The sequence below is a fragment of the Chanos chanos genome, chromosome 16, assembly GCF_902362185.1.
Source record: "Chanos chanos chromosome 16, fChaCha1.1, whole genome shotgun sequence".
Classification (NCBI taxonomy): domain Eukaryota; kingdom Metazoa; phylum Chordata; class Actinopteri; order Gonorynchiformes; family Chanidae; genus Chanos; species Chanos chanos.
In genome coordinates this window covers 16,432,364-16,439,113 of record NC_044510.1, presented here as the reverse complement: position 1 = coordinate 16,439,113, position 6,750 = coordinate 16,432,364, and positions in this window count along the sequence as shown.

Here is a 6,750-nt window from a genome sequence, read left to right as displayed (position 1 = left end):
CACTGCCTGGGGTCTGATCAGTTAGACAGCATTTACGCTGACTTGGGTCTGATCAGTTAGACAGCATTCACACTCGGGTCTGATCAGTTAGACAGCATTGACACTGCCTGGGGTCTGATCAGTTAGACAGAATTCACACTGACTGGGGTCTGATCAGTTAGACAACATTCACACTGACCTGGGGTCTGATCAGTTAGACAGCATTGACACTGGCTGGGGTCTGATCAGTTAGACAGCATTTACACTGACTGGGGTCTGATCAGTTAGACAGCATTCACACTGACCAGGGGTCTGATCAGTTAGACAGCATTGAGACCGACTGGGGTCTGATCAGTTAGACAGCATTGACACTGCCTGGGGTCTGATCAGTTAGACAGCATTCACACTGACTGGGGTCTGATCAGTTAGACAACATTCACACTGACCTGGGGTCTGATCAGTTAGACAGCATTCACACTGGCTGGGGTCTGATCAGTTAGACAACATTCACACTGACCTGGGGTCTGATCAGTTAGACAGGATTGACACTGGCTGGGGTCTGATCAGTTAGACAGCATTTACACTGACTGGGGTCTGATCAGTTAGACAGCATTCACACTGACCAGGGGTCTGATCAGTTAGACAGCATTGAGACCGACTGGGGTCTGATCAGTTAGACAGCATTGACACTGACTGGGGTCTGATCAGTTAGACAGCATTCACACTGACTTGGGTCTGATCAGTTAGACAACATTCACACTGACCGGGGTCTGATCAGTTAGACAGCATTCACACTGCCTGGGGTCTGATCAGTTAGACTGCATTCACACTGCCTGGGGTCTGATCAGTTAGACAGCATTTACGCTGACTTGGGTCTGATCAGTTAGACAGCATTCACACTCGGGTCTGATCAGTTAGACAGCATTGACACTGCCTGGGGTCTGATCAGTTAGACAGAATTCACACTGACTGGGGTCTGATCAGTTAGACAACATTCACACTGACCTGGGGTCTGATCAGTTAGACAGCATTGACACTAGCTGGGGTCTGATCAGTTAGACAGCATTTACACTGACTGGGGTCTGATCAGTTAGACAGCATTCACACTGACCAGGGGTCTGATCAGTTAGACAGCATTGAGACCGACTGGGGTCTGATCAGTTAGACAGCATTGACACTGCCTGGGGTCTGATCAGTTAGACAGCATTCACACTGACTGGGGTCTGATCAGTTAGACAACATTCACACTGACCTGGGGTCTGATCAGTTAGACAGCATTCACACTGGCTGGGGTCTGATCAGTTAGACAGCATTTACACTGACTGGGGTCTGACAAGTTAGACAGCATTCACACTGACCAGGGGTCTGACAAGTTAGACAGCATTCACACTGACCAGGGGTCTGATCAGTTAGACAGCATTGAGACCGACTGGGGTCTGATCAGTTAGACAGCATTGACACTGCCTGGGGTCTGATCAGTTAGACAGCACTGTTTGTCATATTGTTTTCTCTCTGTTTTGCAGTTCTCTGGTTCTGTTTTCCTGCTCTCACAGTTCTGTTCATGCAGAACGACTCCAATAGCAGACTTACTGCTCCTCAGGTACACACACACACTCACACACACAGAGCAAACGAGAGAGAGAGGGAAAGAGAAAGAGAGAGAGAGAAAGAGAGCTGACCAAAGCACTTAAAATCTGAAACATACACTGACAGTATAATTCCCTTGTCTTTGAGCAAGGCCAGCGTGGCTGAGATAAACACCAGTTTAGACGACATTTTCAGTCGTCTGGACAAAACAGAGCAAAAATGGAGAAAGGAATGGATCAGAAAGAGGGAGAACTTAGAGGTGAGAGCAGTGTTGAGTGATGATGGTGTTGGGAGATGGTGGTGCTGAGTGAGAACGGTGTTGAGCGTGGGTAGTGTTGTGTGATGATAGTATTGAGTAAGACTGGTGTTGAGTGTGGGTAGCGTTGTGTGATGATAGTGTTGAGTGAGAATGCTGTTGAGTGTGGGTAGTGTTGAGTGATGATGGTGTTGAGTGAGAATGGTGTTGGGAGATGGTGGTGCTGAGTGAGAATGGTGTTGAGCGTGGGTAGTGTTGTGTGATGTTGGTATTTAGTGAGAATGGTGTTGAGTGTGGGTATAGTGTGATGATTGTGCTGACCGAGAATGGTGTTGAGTGTGGGTAGTGTCTTGTGATAATGGTGTCGTGTGATAATGGTGTTGAGTGTGAGTAGTGTCATGTGATAAAGGTGTTGAGTGAATGTGTTGTTGATTAAGGGTGAGACTGAGCGAAGGTAGTGTTGCGATGGGGTGGTGTTGAGTGATGATGGTGTTGAGTGTGGGAACTGTTGCGATGGGGTGGTGTTGAGTGATGATGGTGTAATACAGAGGGAATAGTTAGGAGACAGAAGAGAATGGCACATTTAGAACATTGTGATTGATGAGATTTCTGTGGATTTTAACAGAGAGAGATCAGTGTTCAAAAACAGCGACGGCAGAAAGAGGTGCGCACCTCCGAGGTACATGCCCTTCACTATTAAACCCAATACTGAGGACTGTCAGCAGTACTCAATCAAGTATAAACGTTATGTAAACTTTATTTAAATGTTATCTCTCGGTTTTCTCCCTCTCAGATGCTAGTGAATGAACTGCGTGATTTGAAGCTGATTGTGAAAAAGTGGGTCTAATCACACACACGTCTTTAGACGAGGTGACATCAGTGTATGTTTGTGTTTGACCCCAGCGTGCTGTTCACACGTGTGTGTGTGTGTGTGTGTGTGTGCGTGTGTGTGTGTTAGTGGAAAACTGGACCATGGTATCCAGGTCAGGCAGGAACTGGCCAGTGTTCAGAAGAAGATCTCAGCCCTCAGGATGGATGTGTCGTCTCTGCACGCAGCCACGTCCAGATTAAAACAACAACTCGAATACAACAAACACACCCTCGACATAGCGACGGTAACAAGCCCTCACAGAATCATCTAGATAAAAAAATACCAGCAGTTGCCAGGGCTGTTAAAAGTTATGTCGCTGAATGTTGAAAAATTCAAATGTGTATGTTCAAAAATGTAACTATGAGTTTCATGTCTATATGGATATTATGTTGATGTAACCTGGAATCAAAATGATGATGCAACCGTAAAGGCTACTCTAACCCTGTTCTAACCTGTGCTTACCGTCGCAGATAAACCGTTTCTCAGTGTGAAACTCAGTGGAGGGTTTCAGTATGTATGAACAGGGTGTAATAACACGCTTCTAACGTCTGTGTAAACTTGTTCTTTCAGCTGAAAGATGAGCTGACAGACTGGTTGGGCCGGTTTTGGCCACCCCCGTCACAGGACCCTGTAGTTCTGCCTCCAGACCTGCAGGAGGTGCTACAGGCTCTGGAGCAGAGGCTGTTGGAGCAGCTGAAAGAGGAAAAGAGGAAAGAAAGTGAGGAACTCTGGGTGAACGTCCGGCAGACCCTACAGAGGGAGGGACTCGGCTCCGTCACTGCACAGGTCAGACAGAGAGTGCAAAGGTCGTTTCTATGGTGATGAGTGAAGAGTTGTTGTTGAATGAATATGATTGTCAGTTTGTGCGTGATGAAGTTCAGTGATTCAGTATGATGATGACGATGATGATGATGATGATGATATGTTTGTGTGTGTGTGTGTGTGTGTGTAGGATGTTGAGGATATGGTGCAGAGAGCTCTGAGTCTATATAGAGCAGATGGTATTGGAATGGCTGACTTCGCACTGGAGTCCTCAGGTACACAATCAGCCTATGTGTGTGTGTGTGTGTGTGTGTGTGTGTGTGTCTGTGTGCACACGCAATATATATACCCACTTATGTGAGAAGAGCTCAGTGTTTATCAGGTTGCACAATTCTCAATTATTTTTAAAGGTAAGAGAATTCACACTGGTGTGCGTGTGTGTGTGTGTGTGTGTGTGTGTGTGTGTGTGTAGGTGCCAGTATAATAACATCACACTGTTCAGAGACACTCTTTGCTGGGGCAGCTGTTGTCAGTCTGTTTGGACATCCACTCTGGTATCTGTCAAGAGGCCCACAAACTATAATACAGGTAAATGACCTCTCTCTCTCTCTCTCTCTCTCTCTCTCTCTCTCTCTCTCTCTCTCTCTCTCTCTCTCACTCTGTCTCTCTGAGACAGCTCAGCTCTCAACTCTGTTTAGTTTCACCTTCAATCAAATTCCATCATTTTCACCACTAAAACAGTAAAATCCATGCCAGTGTAAGGTTATCCTATATGCTATCTTATAAAACAGTAAAATCCATGCCAGTGTAAGGTTATACTATATGCTATCTTATAAAACAGTAAAATCCATGCCAGTGTAAGGTTATACTATATGCTATATTATTAAATAGTAAAATCCATGCCAGTGTAAGGTTATACTATATGCTATAACACATGGGTGCAATGAAAAGGCTTCTGATTGGGACTTTGAACTCTCTTCTCTCTCTCTCAGCCGGACGTGTACCCAGGGAGGTGCTGGGCCTTTCAGGGTGATATGGGCTTCGTCACCATTGCCCTGTCTCACCCCGTGTATGTGACCCATGTCACGCTGGAACACATTCCCAAAGCCCTCAGCCCAGTGGGGCACATACGCAGCGCCCCCAGAGACTTCACTGTCTACGTGAGTCACACACACACACACACACACACACACACACACACATACATGCACACACACATATACACACACACATACATACATACATACATACACACACACACACACACACACACACATACACACACACACACACACACACACACACACATACACACACACATACACACACACATACACACACACATACACATACACACACACACACACACACACACACACACACACACACACATAAAGACACACACACACACACACACACATACATACACACACACACACACACACACACACACACATAAAGACACACACACATACACACACACACACACACACACACACACACACACACACACACACAGCACTGATGTCACTGTGGGACAATGCCAGAGTGAAGAGACTAAACATTCTGAATAATTTATTCCACTGAGAATCATGAGAAGTCAGAGGAAACTGTGGCTGATGAATCTGTCAATGTGTTCAAAGACAGACATAGATAGACAGATAGATAGATAGATAGATAGATAGATAGATAGATAGATAGATAGATAGATAGATAGATAGATAGATGTGAATATTTCTCATCTTTCAGGGGATGACACCCGATCTGCAGGATGAAGGTAAACTGCTTGGCAAATTGACCTTTGACCTGAACGGAGAATCAATCCAGACGTTTGAACTACCGGTGAGTCAAAGAGTCCCTTTTTTCTTCTCAGCCAAAGTGGAGTAGTGCTCCTCTGTAAGTGCAGGAAATCTGGCATTTAGCTGTAGGCAGATGTCTTACTGTCATCACTCTTTACCTGTGCTAAGCCACCTGTGCTAGAAGGTTTTTATGGGCTCGGGTGCTAGCAGTGTGAAAGTTGATATCATGGTGAGTGGTGAAATGCCCTCATTTGGATGTTAGCAATGCTGAGAGATTTAACGTGTAGATGACTCTCTCTTTTTCTCTCTCTCTCTCTCTCTCTCTCTCCCTCTCTCTCTCTCTTTCTCTCTATCCTTTTCTTCCTCACAGGACTCAGTGAGGGGTGTGTACTCTGTAGTACAGCTGAGCGTGCTCAGTAACTGGGGAAACCCTGACTACACGTGTGTGTACCGCTTCAGGGTACACGGGAAGCCGCTGGCCTGAGAAATACGGACACACATTCTCACACACACACACACACCTACACGCACACACACACACGCACTCACAAAGACTCACACATGGGCACACACGCACATACACACACACACACACACACACACACACACACACACACACACACACTCACTTCTATTTTCCAGTACATGAACAGAAATAAAAGAATGTCAGTAAAAATGCTTTGTGTCTGTGAATTAATAGAGAGGACAGAGAGCATAAGAAAAGCGTACAGAGTGCAGAGTGCATATAAGCCTAAAGAGGGTGACACGGTGCCACAGGAACACAGAGCAGCACCCAGGCAGGCTCTCAGACTTACGAGTGACATCCACATACATCAAGGCACAGCCACATCAGGCTAGGATGTCCTCACCAGGATACCAGAAGAAACCAGTGATATTTATCCCAGTAAAACACTGGACTAGATAAACAAGAACAGGTGAACCCCAGGACTGAATAATTAACTGATTGAACTGAGACACTGACTAAATGAGTGGAAACAGTACTCAAAATAACCACCAGGGGGAGGGAGTGAGACCTTGGGCGTTACATCTCTTAGGTATTCAGTGTATTGTAAATACTGAAACATTCTTGATATCACTTTGATATTTAGTGTACTATAAATACTAATAAAGATTACTGAAATCACTAGAGTATTTTCCTCATACTCTATTATTAATGTACCCAAGACACCTCACTGACACACACAACTCATCTGTGCGTCCTGATGACACGGGTCTGATAATGATCTGAAACCTCACAATCTGACCAATCACTGGCCTTTCCCTTTCTGTCGAAACCAAGTCATCCTGAATGTGGTAAAACACAAATAAAAGACATAATTCTGTTATGTATATATGTATTAACAGAATTATGTCTTTTAATTGTGTTTTGCCACATTCAGGATGAGCTGGTTAGACAGAAAGGGAAAGGCCAGTGACTGGACAGTCTTACTGATGTTCTGCCAGAGGGATGACCAAGCACCATCTCCACAAATAGA